We start from the raw sequence: 20,324 nt of genomic DNA, 5'->3' as shown, positions 1-20,324 counted from the left end.
TTAGACCGCCCAATCAGGAAAAGATAGGACTGTTGGGCTAGTAATGATGTAAAAATAATGATGTTATTTCATACTAATCATGATTTAGAGGTTTTAGAGCAGGGTCAATGAAAGGGTGAGTCTTCTGTTTGACAAAACATATGTGAGAAAATGTTTAAAAATAATGTTCCTCAAAGAAAGATTAGATGAGATTTGCATATATCTCCCTCTACAGTGCAGAGTATCATGAATTAATTCCAGGAATCGGGAGGATTTTTGGTCCGTAAAAGGACAAGGGAGCAATGCTTAGTTGGACATCCGTTATCTCTGATCCCTCACTGACCTGTGCCATCGTTACACATGTTTACAGGAAGAATAACAAATGAAAACTCTTCATCGCTTACTTTTCTCATTGACAGTACATCGTTGTGAGAGGGAATGGCAACATTGAAAAATGGTAGAAGCTTTACTGTTCCAACTTAAATTAAATCAAGTTTATGAGATAAAAGATAAAAGATAAAATGCTGCCTGCAAATAAATAAAAGGCAGAGCGAATGTGGCAATAATTCTTTCTCTTGTTTTCTTTAGGCATTTTAAATGCCATTCAAATTTTTTCTGACTTGAGGTTGTATCTTTATGTTGACATGAATGCCAAACAGTGGGAAATAAAAGAGAAGAATTACTCCTTCCTGTCTCGTGGAGAAGAGCAAGGCATGATGGGACATTTCTGTTGATACTGTATCTGACAAGACTGAATATAACATGATGTGTATGTTTCCCCCAAGGTCTTCATTGACTTAATATCATGTGCGCGTGGCATCACAACACATCAATAATGAAGGCTGCAGTAGCCGACACACAAAGTAGATGAATTATTCAATCCGACACAAATGCTAACTTGAAAAACATACATGCAAGAATGCACACAAAAATTCCCAAAAATAAGCAAGATAAATCAATTTTATATATCACAGGAGGTCACTTTGGATACAGAATTAAGAATATAACCCCGTCTCTCCTCATTTCTCGAGTCCATTCATAAAACATTGGAGATTCATCTCTGGGTCATGGTCCCTGCTTTCAAATTCATCCTTCTGTAGCCAACATTTTGTGGCTGACTTGAAGGCATCAGGCATTTTTGTTCACATTAGATTCAGCTCTGTGATATCTCAGACTACAGATGTAGAGGATGACCGTGGGATTAATATGTATCTGAAGATATTGATCCAAATCTACTAGGATTGATGTTTCACTCATTATGTCTGCATTCCTTCTTAGGTACGTTAAACAATAAGTAATTTCCTTTAGACAGGGCAAGATGTACTGTAAATAACACTTAAATTGAGATTAATTTACCACAGATTCAGTTCAGTGTGTTGTCTTTTTGAAATGTGTCTTCAGTGGCACATACAAGTGTTTACAGTTGTCTTGACATGTGATGAACAGAGGCCAATTATAGAAATCTCAAACGGCAAAAAAAAAACACACGAAACCCAGTTTTTGCAAATTGGATCCGAGCCACATTTGGAGATGGTTCAAAATAAGATTCAAACTGGATTTTCAGCATCGATCAAATAGGATTAGATCAGATGGGACGTCAACTCACAACGCAACACAGTGACAACGTCAAATCCATAACGACATTTCACAGAATCGGTGCTGCTACGAGATGAATGCTGTGATGGACACAGAGAACCTCAAATGAATCGTCCTCGGGCACTTTGGAAGGGGGGGGGGGGTAGCTTTCTTCAAAGGCAAATCTGGAATAAACTACTATTGTAAAGTTGTGACACAGCTGTAATGACACTATTACAGCAGCAACGGAGACAGACAGGTAGGTGATAGATAACCAAATCTAAGCAAATCAGATCTGATGACTTGCACATAGCAGCGCACACAGTCAATCCTAAATTAAATATGTCCATCTCCATGTCTTTATGTGGATGTAAAGCAGAGTATTGCATGTATTAATGATTATCATCAAATGTCCCCATTAAACATTTTGCCGTCAGCACCAATGCTCATCAGTGATGACGGATCATGTAATGTGTACACTTCACGTGTGTCTTCAGATATGAGTCTGAAGGGTGCATTAATATGTGTAACAGCAGCAGCGTTGCTGTAATGTCGCAGACCTGCAGGGGATGTTTGCTGCCTCCTCTGAGTAATGACAGCATCTCCCTTATGACAGCAGCAACAGGCCAACACAGCCCCAGGATATGAACATTATCATCACCAGACATATATCTATCTGCTCATCCAGAGAGCCATCCATCCATCCAACCAGATGAAATTACTCCCCCTCACAGTTCTGAGTACATTTGTTTATCAGAAGCACCTGGTTTTGTGTGGTACATTCATGGTATCGGGGCGTATGCTGCGTAAGGTTAATTTCTGTTATTGTCAAGATAGTGTGGGGTCATCTTTAAATGAATCTGTGTGTGTGTGAGAGGGGAAAGCAGACAGATCCGCTTGGAATCAAGGTCATGGAAGAACACACATCAGTATTTTTTTTCCTAATTAATAGTCGGAGCCTGTGCTTGCCAGTGTCCCCGTTAAAATACACGTCCTCACAATTAATTTCTGGCTGAATCACTATCTGGTTGTGTCTTTTTTGTCAGTATTTCTTCGAGGGACATTGCCTGCCACTTATGGCTCCAGTCAGACCCATATACTGATGGCCAATTACTCTGCCTCGGAGCATTTGGGGCTCTCCGAATCCCACTGGCCCCTCCATTGACATGCTAGGCAACACCCCTGACCTTATCTGTACTTACTGCCGCCATTTCTCTCAGTCACTATTCACAGCAGATTAAAAAAAGTGACTAAATTGCTCAGGAACCCGTCCCGTCACGCAAAGCGAGAAAGGAAATGGGACAGCTGACTGCAACCCAGGTCTGAATTAGCATCTTGCGGGGTTAAAGGACTGCTGTCGTGACCTGTCACATACTGCAAGGAAATCACGGCTCCAGGGGAGTCTGATCGTTCCCATTCTGCCCCACAGTGCTCCCCAAATCTGAGTGAAAAGAGGGTTTCAAGAAGTTTATTAAGCACCGGCAATTACCCATGCAGCCCTTTGGGGCCCATATTAAGTGGGCGCACTTTGACCTTTTCTTTAAAACCCTTCAACAAAGCCAGAGTAATCCCCACCACTGGCCCTGAACGGTGTTCTTTAATCAAAGCCCAGGCACAAAGTAACACCCACAAGGTAAGACGCGGGGAGCTCAAGTGTATATATTTGAAATGTAGATATCCTATTACCGAAAGCCTGCAAAGTGGCCTTGAAATATGAACACTTTCTGTATTAAATGAAACACTGACAAAACAGAATACAGATAACGCAAAAAGAAATGACATAAAAATGCGTTTAGCATTTACAGCTCGTTATGTACAGATGTGACGAAGAAGCTAGTCTGTACTGCTCCAAACAAAGTGTGTGACAAAATGTTATGTTTGACAATGGCTGCTCGACTTGAGTGACTTACCATATGTGCAAAGTATAAGGACCCTTCTGTATAGTATCCGAACATTTAATTGGGCATAAAAAATACCTTTGTGGTGAGCTCTGGCTCAGTTTAATCATATGGCTTTATCGCTGTTGGTAATGTTCCAAGAGCCACGCATGTGTGTGTGTGTGTGTGACAGCAGCATCCCCCCACAAGAATAAATATTCAGAAGGCAGAGACAGAATGACAGATAGTCCCTTGGCTAGCAGAGCAAAGAGATGGGTGGAGGGAGGGGAATCGAGGAAAGCATCCTCAGGTTCAAGCTCTGTTGTGGGGGATTGAGTTGAGCATCTGTCAGTCCGTCATTTGGCATCTTGTCCTGACGCGGAGCAATCTGCTTTGGAGTGAAAACACACACTAAAACGCACTGATGTTTGTGCTCTTTTGCCCAAGTACACACATTTTTTCTGACTGCTTTACCCAGCCTGCTTGAACACACACATCTTCTGTATTGCCTCTATAGGTGTGGCTTGTTCCCAACAGCAATATCTGTCCAGTCCCTTGCGCCCAACAGGGGCCCCCATCAGAAGCCACCTTCCATCAGCCACTCTCATTATCCAGAGTGGACCCCCCTCTGATCCCTATCAACCACTACACCCAGATGAAACAGCCCACACAGGATATTGGTGTGTGTGTTTGTGTGTGTTCTCAGTGATGATGGGAGGCGCTGTGGAGTGTGTGGAGCCTGTGGAAGGGAGGCGGGGGTCTCACAGTTGGAGACAGATGTCCGTGCTGCCGCTAAGCACCCTTTTCCTCCTCATACCGCCCAAAACAAACATAGACACTCTCACAGATTTGCTTCACGGCAGCTGTAGCAGCAAATACAGCAAAACACTGTCTGCATTCAATATGACCAGCTCAGTGCAGTATACAGGCTGACTGGAGACTGTAATCCCCGGCTGTGCATCAGCACACACACACACACACACACACACACACACACAATGTAGAAAAGGCCTTAACATTGCTTTATCCTAACTTTTTTTTTTTTCTAATTTTCATTCTTTCCCCCAGAGTATTTTATGGCCTTGACTAAATGAGATAACATGGTTTGGCTTTCAGGAGACTCTCGTACAGCCAGCCACAAAATTGAGCCGGTGCTAAAGATAAGTCAATGCGAATCACAGTGAGAGGGCATTTCAATTACTTCTTCCACGAGCCCAGAAGGGTCACCTTCTCAACCCAAGCCCTGCCGCCTACCCTCCAAGCACACGGCCACATACACATTACCTGTTCACCAGCGTCCGCTGCATTTCCCTCTCTCAAATTTATTCCGTCCATTTTCTTTTGTTCCTTAGCATGTCCCCTGGCAGAGCCATTTAGGCCACCATTGCTGCTGCTTAGTCTTGTCAGCTGAGTCCATTTAGCAGCCAAAAACCGTCCCAATCCCCAGCTCAGTCATTTGGAGCCCTTCCTCCACGCGGCCACCAAACCAGGCCTGACAACTGAAAAGCAGCTGGTCCCACCAACCATGCTGACAAGAACATGAAAAAGGATTTCCACAAAAATTTGACCCAAAACATTGAGGTGAATGTTCTACTTTTGTTTGTCTTTTTTTGTTATTCGTGAAGGTTTTCTTCATTAAAATGAAAGCGACATGTTTGAGCCTGGACAGAATTTTACAGAAACCCTCTAATCTTTTTTTTCTTTTTTTGATTGCATGTTTTCCAACTTCTTCGTGAGAATATGATAATATTCAATGCAGAAACACTAAAATAAAAAGAAGATATCTGTGGTTCTTTAGTGGAACATGTCATGTTCTGATATTTATTTTTTTGGGCGTTAAATCACAAGGCAATTATTCATTTGTAAATATAAGCTTTTAAACTGATTTATGGTATAAACTAGCAAAAGAATACAAAAAAATTAAATGATTGGAAGAAAAGAAAATGAATCCATAACATGAATGCTGATATGGAATGTCCCCAATGCAAAGTCAATATGATGTGAAAGCCGTGGCATTTCCCTCAGCAAACCACTGGAAAACCAGTTAATAGCCAATGGGCTCAGATAATAGTGAAAATAAATCTACAAGTCAAGTCGATGTGTTAAAAAAGCGGATTACAAACCTTTTATAACAACATGATCACCAGGCGAGGCCAAGAAATTAATATTCAATTCAATCTCTGTGCCAAACTGATTCTGTTTACGACGCTATAAAATCTTTATCTTTGTTTCTACAGGTGAAATACTGCCCAAAATTGAATTAAGTCATAAATCTGAGAAACCGCGTGTCGTCCATCCACCTCTCAGCAAAAAAAATAATAAATAGGTGAAGCTATCTGTCAAGGTGCTATGTTTCACAGCTTTTTAAACACTCATAAATGCCAGGGCCTGGCCCCTCCACACTGTCTTACCACATACGGAGGGTCGTAAGAGGGGTGGGGGTAGCGGGATGGATGAGGAGCAGCGGGTGTGGGGTGGTGGTGGTTGGGGGTAACACTTGGCAGTGGTGAGGTCTGGAGTCAATGTGAGTGTGGGCTCCACATGCGTCGGTGGGACGGCTCGGGTGGCGGCTCACTGACACACACAGAAGCTCCAGAGAAAAGCAGGGGCTCATGGGAGGATGGGTTTTGTGTGCTTTGTGTGCGTCTGTGTGAGTTATGATGAAGCACATGGCCCGTAAGCAGGCTAAAGCAGAGACATGGGGGATCATCTGGCCAACTTGGAAGAATGCTTCAAGCATAGAGGCATCGGAGAACAAGCTTGAAAGTCTTCTGGAAATGACACAGTGCTGCTTACAAGGTTATACAAAAATTTGTGACCATTTTCACACAATGCGCTCAAACCCTGGATGGATGGACAAAAAAATGCTTTAACAGAGGAGTTAACAAGATCTGGAACCCTCTGTCACTGAAGGCTGACACAAAAATCATCAGACAAATTGAAATAACACAAAGAAACGTGCTTATTTATGGAAGAAATTAAGAACTAGCTATTCAACTGAAGCATACTCATTAAATAATGTCCTGCCTCCTGCACACTCGACCCAAGGACCACCCCACACCTAAATCTAACAGCACTAATCCGGTAGTGAGAACGTGTCAGACACAGAAGTACTCAAACAGGCTGTGATTACGTATGATCCAAGCAAGATGCCACATAGCTGCCTCAAACCAAGAAGAGAAGTGACACTGAAGATCTGGATGATCTTCAGTGTCACTTCAAGTTTTACTGCTGAGCAGAAGTAATGAACAGAGTGAAAAGTATGGTATTTTTTTCCTAGAGCTCTGTACACTTTGAATAATTTTTGCAGTCACAGCAGTCAACCCCTGCAGGTCATAATCTGGCTTAACATCACCTCTTAGACCTGTAGGTTATGTCAGTCTTTACAGTGTATCAATATGTTGACACGAGATTTAAAAAAAAACAAAACAACAAAAAACAGACTTGTGTCTGTCCGACCGAAATCGTATGAAATCAAACTCCTCAAAGCTGGACAAACATACTCAGATAATGCAGTTTGGGATTGAGTCACTACTGCATGTATACATCTCCGGACCGTCGCTCTGCTCTAATGAAATCCTGATTTTATAACAACAGCATCATCTGACTAAATCAATTTAACAGAATCAAAGGAATAGTGTCTAAACCAGACTTAGAAAGACTAATCCATGCGTTTGTTTCCAGCAGATTAGACTACTGTAACGGCCTGCTCACTGGGCTCTCTAAACGGGCTATAAGACAGCTGCAGTACATCCAGAACGCTGCTGCTCGAGTCCTGACTAGAACCAGGAAATATGACCATATTAGTCCAGTGCTCAGGTCTCTGCACTGGCTTCCTGTCGCTCAGAGAATAGACTTTTAAACAGCTCTGCTTGTGTACAAGTCTCTTCATGGTCAAGCGCCAAAGTACATCTCTGACATGTTAGAGCCATATGAACCAACTCGGGCTCTGAGAACCTCAGGGAGGGGTCTCCTGCTGGTGCCCAGAGTCAGGACTAAACGAGGTGAGGCTGCGTTTCAGTTTTATGCTCCTAAAATCTAAAACAGTCTTCCAGAGGATGTGAGACAGGCCTCAACTCTGTTTAAATCCAGGTTGAAAACAGTTCTATTTAGGTGTGCATATGACACACCGAAAGTATTTTATCTGCACTCTTCACTTTTAATTGAATTAATTAATGATTATTCTTTATGTTTTTTGGAATGATTTTATTTGCCTCCTTGGGATTTTATGTAGCTGTAAAACACTTTGAACTGCCTTGTGTACGAATTGTGCTCTACAAATAAACTTGCCTTGCCTAAGTTCATTTGGTCAGTTGATGGAAGTTACAGATATAATTTAAGGTTGGGAGCCATCTATCCAACAACACGAAGGTATGGAGGAAGACTAGACTACTGAATTAAATGTCACGGGCAAGCTTAGGCTGCTTCTATCAAAGCAGGGCACCTCAGTGATTGAATAAAACAAACAAAGGTTAACAGTATTTCTGAGCACAGGACTCTTCAAGCAGTGAGCCTCCAACCACTGTTCATTCTGTATAAACATACAGCTGCAGTCAAAGTCTGTACTCTTTCAAAATGAATGGGTAAGAATGTCCTAACTTCAGGCTAGTACTGTGTGTATACGTCTGAAGAGCAATTAAAGGCCTTAGCTAACCTTCCATCTATCCTGCTGGATCTTCACTCTCCCTCAATTCCACCCACATCACATTTGCAAACACAATCAAACAGAGCAGAACAAGCCTGAGGCACAGCAAGCCTGTTTGATTGAAATAGCCATATTTCAAGTCACGAGGGGGGCCATATGAAAATACTCCTTGGCAGGCCAAATCTTCTCACATCGCAGCCCCCACCTCCCTGCCTAATCCAACCTCAACCCCTCGCATTAACTCAAGACTCAAGAAAATGCTCCAAGTTTGTGCACAGACATGAATAAAGCCAGTCTACTGTAAACCCAAACAAACGTTTGAGGGTAAATCCTTCCAGTCACAGGGCATGAAGGGGTGTTAACCTATGTGTGGCTCCACAGCAGGTTCCCATCCCAACTCTGACTGTGCTCAACCACCCTGCAAGCTTAAGGTTAATCCACCACAAACTTCTGCTGGCATGCCATATTGCCCACGTGCGTATGTTTCCATAGGTTTTCTCTGTACAGTTTTTCATCGGAATGTTTTATTACTGTAATTCCTCGTGGGTAACACATGACTCCACCCACCCTGACCAAACTCAGCAGAGTATAACCACTGCCTTGACTTTCTATGGGAGTTAAGCCTACATTGCATCTTCCTGGCTCAAGAAAGCAATAACAACCCACAGTGTAGACTAGCGGGATTAGAGACATCCTATAAACCAACGTTACTGCCACAAAGACTAAAACTGCTTGTCTTTGAGTAAAATTGTGATTTGTTTCCTGTGCCGGGATGCTGTAGCGTGGCCGACCTCGACTTCTCACCTTTACTTTCAGTAGGGAGCAAGGGCAAACATTTTCCTAGCATGGATCAATAATGTAACATTATCAAAAAGCTGTAGTTAAGATTTATTTCCCCCTCTTTAGTCTCTTAATGTGAATTGATGATACACAGTCCAGGCTTTTGACCTCCAAGGAGGAAAGATATGTTAGAATAAATACAGCCAAGGTGAATGGATGTCAAATCCATCAACTAAATGGTGCTGCCTATTTATTGGTTTATGGATTCGGTCCAAAAATGTTTTTTTGATGATTCAAGATGAAAAAGAGGTACAAAGATTATTTTGAATGGAATGTCGTATCTCCCATGATGCAGATGCAAAGAATTCACCCTCCCAGAGACTTCTCTTAAACTAAAAGTGGCATTTCTCCCTCAGGGTGTATATGGAGGTTAATGCTGAGCAACTTATTTTTGTGAAAGCAAATATAAAGTATTGCATGGACGCCACAATGTAAGTGACACAAATAAAGACGTGCCTTATCTGCTCATATTACCCAAGCTATTCATGAAATATTCAAAACATGTGACCATATTTTATTCAGCCTGAATGGCTCCCCACTCCTCATGAAGCTGAATAAATGATCAACCAAAGCTGCTCACTGTTCACGCTTGATTGACATGGTTTTGTGGGGGGGGGGGGGGGGGGGACACAGTCATTTCTACACGGAAAGATCAGTCAGCAAAACACAAACATTTCAGGAAGGAATTTCATGTCTAAGTTGGAAATGAGCCATGCTTTTAGAAACTGAGGAAAAGGGAATATAAACTAACATTTTAATGGGAGTCATTTGGCAACAGCAAGCCGGTGGAGACACACAAAAAAAACTGGACGGTTCAATGGAAAAGTGGAGGAGGAGGATGGGATTGGCAAACACGCACTTAATCTTACTGTAATACAAGCGGTATGTTAGCTGATGTATGTGACAAGGATATAAACCGGTGAATATAAACCAGGTTAAACAAGCAGAAGTAAAGCAATGGTAATGTATGCATTTCATTGCTTGGGAGAGCTGAAACAACAACTCCCCCTCATCCCTACAGTAACACCCACCACGGGAGTCTGAGGTCACCCACAACAATACCATTACAGGGGTGGTTGAAGCTCCTGTGTGTGGTCAGCTAATAAAGCAATTGTCTGGCCCTGAAAAGAGGATTACTTTAATCTAGTAATGGCTGATGTCGTGCAGCCTATAGCAGCAGGATAAGGGGGTCACTGAGAAGTGCTGAGAAGCCCATTGTAAAGCAAGTGGAGCCCCCACCGCTACCACCCGTCCTCATCACCACCCTCTCTCCCCCCCAACTCGCCTGCCCTGCACTGCCCTCAGCTGACCCTCTGGCCACTTCGAGGCTACTGTAGTCCACCCATCTGGAAAAAGCAGAAACACTCTTTAAGTCGACCTAAAGGGGAACAGGCTGGACGGAGTGGCCTGTGAACAATGGGTGCCCCCACCCAGCACCCATTAATTATTGACCACTGCAGTGGGATGGTGGCAATGAGCACCTTCAAGAATTCCGCTGGAACAATAAGGCAATTCAAGGGAAATTTCCTTTGTGATTTATGCTGCACTGAAAACAACAATGGCACTATGTCCAAAAAAAAGACAATCAGCCTCCTCATTCACTTCAGTGAGACCACGGCAATGGCATAAAAAATGTGGGCCCATCGAAGTAAACATTGATGCAATGTAATCGAAAGTATTTATAAGCGTGCATTACCAGTGCATTACTTTGTAAAAACAGGATACCTTGTCATCTGGCAAGGGCAACTCTGTACATTTCCTGAAGGAAAAAGCAAGGATAAATGAAAATCTGGTGTATCGGGTAAAAACAGAGTTTGTATCATTTTATTGCGCTTGAAAGTTAATTATGGTTCTGAGCACCTTCATTCTCCAACACAGCCTGAACCCTCTTAGACCAGCTTTCTGTAATTTCTTTAAGCAGTCTTCAGGAATAGTTCTCCAGGCTTCTTGAAGGACATCCCAAAGATCTTTTTTTGGATGTCAGCTGTCTTTTCTTCCAAGATCCCACACTGCTGAAATGATGTCGAGCTCTGGGAAAAGGTTCATCCCTCCATAAGACCTGTTGCCACTGATTTTCAGCCCACTTCTCGTGTCATTTGGCATAGCTCAGCCTTTTCTCCCTGTTTCCCTTCCTTAAGAACGGCTTCTTGACAGCCACCCTTCCATGGAGCCCATTTCTGATGAGGCTTGGGCCAACAGCAGATGGATCAGCTGAAGGTCCAGATGCATCTCTCAGGTCCTGTGTCAGGTCTTTCCTGGATTTTTTCCTCTTTCTTAAGGACATTCCTTTCAGATACTGTTCATCTGCTGTCTGTAGTTTTTTTTAAGCACACCATGCTGAGATTTGGCAAGTTTTCAGCTAATAGCTTTTTTCATATCTGCAAACTATGTGTCTTTGTGACAGGCTGCTTATAACAAAGTTCCAGAAGATAGAATTTAAAACTGTTTCTTTGCTAATTGTCTGTTATGCATCAACACAACACCGGTTCATACCTTGAATTTGGTGCCTTTTTTATGTTTGAATGAGTCATAGTTTAATGTTAAATTCCTACAAACAAAAAAACCCATTCCCTGAATATGGTCAGGTACAAGAACTGGACTGAAAATGAGTGAAAAAGCAGCCGATGTCCAAAGAAAAACTTTGAAAGAGCTTCAGAAAGCCTGGAGAACTCTTGCTCCAGACCACTTTAAAAGATTACAAGAAAGTCTGGCTGCTTGGAAGAAAAATATAAAGAAATGAGGAGTGAATCAAGACTTTTCCAGAGTATTGTACTCAGCATAAATCATGTAACACTCAAGTTGAATTTCCTTGGTTGCACTAAAACCTGTTACACAGCCACACCAACACTAACATTTACAATCCTTTTAATCAGAGGTGTAACATAATACTAATTTTTATTTTGGCGAGAACTTTTACTCAAAATCTTGCTTCAAAATTCTTGCATGGCTGAATATAAAATGTTGAAAAATACATTCTCATTCGGAACGACCATTTACAGTCACTTCTCTCAGCAGTGTTGCCTCTCAAACAAGAAGTGCTGCAGTACATCAGCCTCAATACACACTGTGGTCTTAAAATCTTCCATTATCATTCCGTGTGCATCTTCGACTCCAAATTGGAAACAATTTAAGTGGAGAGGGAATATCACTTGTCTGTGCAAGTTTCCTCCTCGACTGCCTGCCATCCACTTTTAACTCTCCTCACATACTCCATTTAGAAAAATAGTTTGAAATATAATTAGGCATTAAACTGAAGATGCTGCTGTTTTTATTCCTTTAGGGGCCATCGACTGACTGTGATACAGTGATGCTGTGAAGCTGTGATATTTTCTGAAACAGTAATAATAGGACGATCTCACGGGATTGCATTCCAGGTTCACACAGTTTGTACGCATCTCAAAGTGAGTGAGAGTTTCACTGTTCGTATGCTCAAGCTTTCCCCTTTTCCTGCCTTGCTGTGACCCCTGAGAGGTGAAAATGGTGAGCCGTCACTCAGACTGGCTGATGCTGCAGTTGTATGAAATACTCAAATCCGTATTCATAGAGGGGACAGATGGTCAGATCCTGCACACTTTTTTTTACATTGTTAGAGCAATAGTCCGGACCATACCTATGCAATAAATGGGCAGGAGGTGGTGAAGTGACTGAGTGGGAGAAGAGCAACATTTCCAATTTTCCACCCTGTCAACAAACTCCAAAAAAACAGATGGATCTTGAAGCAGAAATCCATTTAGCTCCACTTGAATGGCTTAAGCCCCCGTCCGCTGACCTTTTCTAACTCGAAGGTGGGCGCGCATCTTAAGGAGAAATAAATTTTGTGCAAATAGACACAAGTAGAAATCAATAAGCATTTTCCACAGCTGCTTGGCTTCAGACTTACCATTTGCAGGCAGGTCAAATATGCCTAAATCCCCCCCATGAAACACCTCTTTTACCTCAGAGACCCAATAACTGGTATTGCTTCAACCATACAAAAAGCTCAAAGGTGAAGGCTTCTGTCGATTAAAAGCTCTAATGGTTAACTACAAGTCAGAAAAGTCTTTCAGCTGTTACCAGTCAGGAAAAGCTTAGACCCAACAAACTGTTACAGAAGTGAACCAAGATGTAAACCCATGAGCCCAAACATTACGACCACCAAAAGATGGGCAAGAGAACACTGATTAACTTGTATTAATGGCACACAATAGTATCTGGGAAACATTAGATGGTGAATTCACAACAGGATCTAGTAGTCAATGTGCTGGATGTAGAATACATTTCTAAAGAGAGATGTTAATGACCACATGACCGGGCGCTCTCTGTTCTCAGTTAAGGGTCCCTGCCAACACAGTAAGGAGAACCAACCGTGAACAGGAAAAAAAAGAGGCATTGAGACTGCTCATCTGTGCAAATTTTAAAGACATATTCAACAAGGCTGACATGCAGCACCAAAAGGCTATAACATAAACCACGCTCTGAGTATGAGAAATGATGCACTCAATAAAACAGCAGCAAACAGTTCTCAGCTCAGCACACAAGAGAGGAACATGATTTAGATGCAGAGAGGCAACGTTGTTAATTAAGACAATGCTAATTTAACATTTAACACCAGTGATTTGGAAGAAAGAGACCTTTTCTGACATTCAAAAGTTAATTTTCAATCAAGTCCTTCCCAAGTCTCTCTATATTGTAGCTGAAAGTATCACCATAAAGCTCTCCTAAAAGAAACAATTTGCTTAAGACATTTCTTACTTAAATTCAGCTTTAGGAAAGCGTCACTGAGTGGATGTTTAACAAATAACAGGACCGGAATATCTACTTCTTGGATGGAGCATCAAAAACCAGATAACTAGGATGACTCATCCATTGGTAATTCTAAAATGACTATTAATAAAAATGAGCTTGCAAACTCTCCAATGGGTTATACAACTATTCAAATGTGACCCCAAATTCCAGAAGGTCCTCAAACACCAACAACAGCATGTCACTGTCCTCCATCAAAAGGACATTGATCATTAATAAAATGTCCAGTTTGCATACACAAACGGCCTGCAGCTACTACTACACACACAGCTGCCATTTTAAATGGAGGGAGCTCATAAGTAACAACAAGCTGCTGCTCAATGAACAGAATCATTTTTCCAGTAACGCAACTCAATGGTTCAGTCATCATCATTGCGACCACCTAAATATCGTTGATCATTCTGATTCTTATGATGCTCCATTTGGTGGTTTTACATTTACTCGTACACTCATCTTCCTTCTGAATCACCTGCTCCTCTCCCACTGTAACATCATCCCTTTCTCTGCTTTATAATAGAGCTCTGATTGCGTTCAATTGATTTCAACAAACTGGTTATTGATTGCATTAGCCTCTTGTGCTCGCTTTCTGTCATGGGTGACGCAAGAAACTCCCCAGATGTATCCTGCTTCCTGTTATATGTGATGTACTGATAGATTTCTTTTAAGCCGCAAACTCCTCGTGCTTGAGCTTCTCAGGCCAAACTGGTGTCTGTGCTGCATTCAGGCTTTCTTATGCCATCTTTGTCTCTGTTCTACTCTGCTCCCTCTACAGATTTGTCTTTCCACTGATGCATTCAGATCACCGTCAGAAGCCAATTAAAACATTTAAAAGGTTTAGCAACTTAAGTTAAACTGACACAACATGATGGTTTGATAGTGACTTGCAAATTATTGGAATAACTTCCTGAATTAAACTTCTGGCTTTAGAGCCCCTTTCAGTGCCCCGTATATCTAGCGGTTCCGGCTCAGCACGACATGGATAGAAACCCAACAATAAGGCACAGGTGCAAACTTTCACTGACACTACTGCAGAGCGGGCAGAGCTAACCTTTTTTTACGGTCTGAAAGACATGTTTACCAACTATAAAGATTGATCATCTCTATTGTCTTTAATGCAGCTGGAAGCTCAATTTCTGTCCTGTCCTGTGCGTCAGCTGATAAATAACAGCGACTACTGCAGAGTCATGTGACCCGAGACTGAATGTCGACTTAACACTTTTTATCTGCACACAAAAAGCAGATGCTATGGGCCGTTAAGCTACTTTCACACAAGATGCGGTGGACACTGTGCTCCTCTCCCGAACTCATTCACCTGTACGTGTTGCACAACGCCACAACAGGTCTGAGAAAGAAGGTCGGGAACGTCGTATGTGTGGTCATCTCTCCAAACTTCTGTCTCGCTCCAAGATTATTCAAGCCCACAGTCCCTTAGTTGCTGCTAGTTTTCTCCTCCTCATCATCAGTAATGCTAATGCCAAGGCTTTCCTCTGATAACTTGGCAAATATAACCTGCATCCAAATCTACAGCTGCAAAAACAAACTAATTCCTCTTTTTATATTTTTAGTCCAACTGACAGTTGGCGTCAAATTTGGACAAGATCTGCACGTGTGCGACCTCCCCCCGCCTGCTCTGTGCCTGCCCCCTGCTGAGAGCACAACATATACCGCATCCTATGTGAAAGCAGCCTCGGCGAGTTTTCCGACCAGGGTAAAAACAGCATTTATCTGTGTGGAAACACACACCCATGTGCAGTTCTGCCACATGGCTATGGTTAGCTCAAGGAGCTGGGAAAGGGTGTAATTTGCATCTTATAAGACAATGACTAATGACTCTCACTTAATTACACTCTTAATCGGGCTGCTTCGGTATTAAAATACAGAACAATAACCATTCAAACTTACTGTAGATTGAGAAAAAAACAAAAAAACACGGTTTTCAGTTTTTTAACATCCTTCAAATATATCTGAATAAAGAAATATACATCGGCACAAAGTGAATTCACCCAGTCAATTAGCAGAGGGTGTTGTGTATATGGCAGTTGTGTAATCAACAGAGCAGAGAGATAATGGGGCATGATTGCACACAACAGTTGGAGCAAGGGGCTTTTATTGTTCTCAGCACACCCTGTGGCCCTTGTGCTGCACTGTCATTAAAGAGGGGGAGGAGGTTAATGCTCTTCCTCACACCACCTGTTGTTAACGCCTCTCCCTCCCCGAACCACCCCCACGCTAACCCCTCATCCTTCTGCTTTTGTCTCAGAGACCCTTTATGACAAACACACACACACCCACACACAGGCTGGTCACCGGTCACACTCGCCTTTAGTATGTTCTAATTAATTCATGGATATCCTCTGGAGGAGGGTTGGCCAGTGTGTCTGGCTCAATGACCGGCAGACGGCCGGATCATGTGGAGGGGGTTAAGCCAGAGGCCCACGGCCTCCCTCCAGCCATCTGATCCCCCTTCCTGATGACCAAAATGACCACCAGTTCAGTCCTCAACCAGGCCAGGATCTGCAATTTCATTATTGAAGCATGAACACACTTGAAAATGTACTCAAGCAGGTTTCACACATACACTGCAGCCGTAACATTTCCTTGACACGTACCAGAGGGGCTGCATGCGACTACACAACGCCTAAAATATAATCGGTGCCAACTTCTTGCAGAAATCACTCAGCCAACTATCTGATAACAACTAAAGAAAACCAGTCCGTGATTCTACATGTGAATACAGCAGCAAAGAGCCTTTATGTGAGTGTGTAAGTATGTGAGAACAGCTGCTGCTGACATGTATGTTGCTCGTTTGCCTATGCTGCAGAAATGTTTTGTGCATTGCTCATTACATCATTACAGACACATGGCGAGATTTATCTGCCCTTCTGGGCTTGCTGTAAACAAAACACAGCAAATTTCCACAGCGTTCTCTCAGCTTTATGTGATGTCTATCCGAGCGCCACTCCAGAGCATTGCTTGCTGTGAGCACGCATCTCTCTCTGTGAAGTGCATATGTGAATAAAAAATGCAGAGAGTGTACTACCCTTATTCTCTGCACATACTCCAGAGATCCTACGCAATCAGTGCAGCCTGACCAGAAAAGGTTAAATACTGAAAACACATTTGCTCACTTGTCCAATGTGTAGTCGTGCCACAACAAACGGTTGTGAGATTGTAACACACACCCCGAGGCTGTTGTTTTCTGTCAGTAAGCGTCACACAACACGATGGGAATAACAATGCGTGAAAATAAAAATGCGTGAGCTGTAACCATATAGATTTTTTTGCTATCTTGCCATCTACATTCATTCCTGCCCTTAACCATCTGCTCTTCGCGCCTCATCCTGAACATTCACAGGTGAGAGCGCGGCAGAAAAGTGAAGGATTGCAACCGGTAGTGAAAAAAGTGACATATGAAACAGACGAAAGCGCTGTGCAGGGCGAGTGTCACAAAGCTGTCACGGCTTAGTGCCCTCCGCCATCGCTTCTGATATCCAAAAAAAGGAAGGACTGATGGAAATTTAAGCTGCACATCTATAGGGAACCGAATAAAAAACCTTTACTGTTACTGTATTGGCCCATTACGGCAGTGAATACACACACTCATTTAAAGCCTATACTGTATATGGGATTGATGATGCATCACGTATCCTGATGCCAAACTAATTTATATTTTACAATTTTTTGCTTACAACTAATTTGTAACCATTCCTTGCTTCCCTAGTTTGCAAGAACCAACAGAGTTAGCCGATCAAAATCAAAATGTAAGGGAAAAGTCAGTGAAGAATCAACTGAATATTTGTTACAAGATAAGAAGCCTTTATACGGAGAAGCACAACACTGAAGATTTCAGATTCAGTTATGCAGCTCATTGCAAGTCGACAGCTTTGCTTTCCTCACAGACAGACTCCCAAAAACATATTATCCTTAATATATAAGGTAAAAAGACAAAGGGACAGAATCTGATGACTCATAATAGCCTAACAGATAATAGCGTCTCATTCAAAGGAGGCTAAAAACAGGCTCCCCTCATAATATGTTAATGTTTATTAACAGCTAAAAAAAAGCTCAAGGCGGCAGCTTAACTGTTTTTTTTTTCCAGTTTATGCTAATGAGAGCGGCAAAAGCTTCCATTGGTTTAATGCCAGATACCATTTCTCCCACCGAAAAGTTTTATTCTGTGGCATAGATACAACTTTATTTTAAAACTCATTTTCTCTCTGTTTTTTAGAGCCGCAATGACCTTACTTGTATCGAAGCGATTTAGGCGTAAACACAGACTGACTGCAGGTGAGTGGCCACACAGTGCTGTGCGTGCACAGACTGAGAGGATGCACAGAGCAGTGTGACTGCACTTCTCTGTGTATGACAGCATGTCCCGCAGAGCTCCCATCACAACCCATATGTCTCCAGACCACTGCGGTTAATAACAGGGACAGAGGGCAGCTCCAGGACAGCACAGAGAGCAGAGTGTGTGTGTGTGTGTGTGTGTTTTATGTGAGGGCATGGGGCTTTTATCCCTTTCATCGGAAGCACCCGGCCTGCTCTCCTCTCCTACCATAACTAACCCCCCAAATCCTTTCCCCAAATTCAAATCCATGAACCCTGAAATCAGTTTCTCGACTTCCTCTGGGTTTGCAGAGATCACAACCAGGGTGACAGGTGTGTGTGTGTGTGTGTGTACATGCAACTATGTGAACCGGAGAGTGACGGAAAGAGAAAGGAGGATCCAGCTGATGACGGTGCTGTTCAGCTGTTTATCTCACAGTGGTGTCCAGGATTACTGCGGGTGAGAAAGTTGGTGCAGACTGTCATTACAAAGACTTTTCATGCACACGCACACACACGATATCCACGCAAAGACACGACAAAGGCAGGAGTTTCACCCCCACTTTTCACCTGTTCATTCCCTAAATTCTACAAAGCAGCTGCGATCCTCATCCTGGGGGCTTGAGCGCCCCCAAAACAACTTAAAAACTGTGCGTGACTTGGTTTTGGAGGCACAGAAGTCATTAAAGGTTACCCCCAGTCGGTTGAATTTGAAATGCTTTCAACTCCACCCCCACCACCTCAAAGAAAGCCCCTCTATCCCCTCCACTGTTGGGAGTGAATATTCATGAGCCATAAACCCTGGCGGGAGAGTAGCAGGCGTAATAAAAACGTCAGAGGTGTAAAACACTTAGAAAAAGCCGCCAGGAGCTCGGGCGTGTCACTCTGAATGTCACATTCCCATCCAGGCGAGTGTGCGCTGTTTCAACCACATTTACACATCTGACACGAGACAAGTGAAGACACGCCAGACAGACCACACTCATTTGGTGTATCCAAACATTAAAAATGCCCAACCACATGACCATTTCCTGCTTAAATGGAGAGGGGGGGTTCACGGTGTCAGTGCAACAGCTTCCTTTCGATGCTACAGAGGAGCTGCACTGTCTGTCGTCACCTGCTCAAGATAAACATGATTTAAGGTGACGTTGACTGGTTTCATTCTAATTTGGGCAAAATTGTTGCAGTTTTCCAGGTTTGAATGGCTGAGAGCTGAGTTAAATTCCTTAGACAAAAGCATAAAGAGTGTTCAGTGGGACAGTGCTATTGCTGGGTAAAATACCTGATCTTGACAGCCTTAGATATGAAGCACTGTGCCTTTTGGTACAATTACGTTTAAGGTGCTTAAATATATTACATAAGGCAGTAGAGAAAAAAATGACATACAGACAGGGCTGCTGGTCGGCAATGGAAAATTCTGACAGTTTGTCCATACTGCAGCTCAGTGGCCTACATCACCCTGGCGCCTCTCAGCCTGCAGCAGATGGACTGTGAGGGGTTAAACTGCCTGAACTGTCCATCATTCCCACTGCGTTGGCTGCTACCCTAATACCAAATATACACACAAATCCACAGTTCAGATCCCTCAGTTTGCTTCCAAATCACAGGGAGAGGAGAAAAGTAACCCCATAGCGCAAACTGCCATCTTGTATCTTCTCTGGTGCCATACCTCTGGCCTCTTCTCCGGCTCAATCAATGCCATACAGAAGGACCCGGAAGGAGCTGGCACTGGCTGAGCTTGGGCCCCCGTCCACTGTTTGTTCTACATAAACTCCTTCTCTGCCTTCCACTGGAGGCAATACTCCAAACGTGTGTTATATGCTGGCAGATGCACACACAAGAAGACACGAGTAAGAACCTGGATTAGGGATTCTTATCTGTGAAAGCAACTGCTGTCTGCCAGGCTGTGTCTTGTGTGCATGTGTCTGTATGTGCACAGCTGCAGAGAACGTCACCTCCCAGCAGACCACAGCCTTAAGAGAGAATGTCAGGCTTAGAGAAACACATACGAACACGTCATCTTGTGGTCGGGCAGATTGACATCAAACTGCCCTTCTGACTGTAAACAAAAAAGACTCCTGGAGCCCTGTGTTTGAGATTCTGTCGATGTTGGCCCTCACCGGAGCTCAGACTCAATGCTAGAACTGCTCGATGTTTCTTAAGGGAGCTTGGGAACTGTATTTGGTGTATGTGAGGCACTATCCAAGCAAAGCAAACAGCGCTTCTTTGCAACCCATAGTGAAAGCTCAAATTAGAGCAATGTTGAGAAACATTAGAGATAATTCACAAAGAAGCAAAAG

General features: G+C 43.0%; 1 protein-coding gene across 1 annotated transcript in view; it reads right to left on the bottom strand.

Moving 5' to 3' along the window:
- The window catches only part of robo3 (roundabout, axon guidance receptor, homolog 3 (Drosophila)), a 96,460-nt gene that overhangs the window by 52,936 nt on the left and 23,200 nt on the right, over nucleotides 1-20,324 (bottom strand). The gene's annotated exons all lie outside the window — the stretch shown is intronic.

This window comes from Odontesthes bonariensis, chromosome 16 (assembly GCF_027942865.1).
Source record: "Odontesthes bonariensis isolate fOdoBon6 chromosome 16, fOdoBon6.hap1, whole genome shotgun sequence".
NCBI classification, from domain to species: domain Eukaryota; kingdom Metazoa; phylum Chordata; class Actinopteri; order Atheriniformes; family Atherinopsidae; genus Odontesthes; species Odontesthes bonariensis.
The sequence above is the reverse complement of the archived record's forward strand: the minus strand, read 5'-3'. Positions and strand labels throughout refer to the sequence as shown.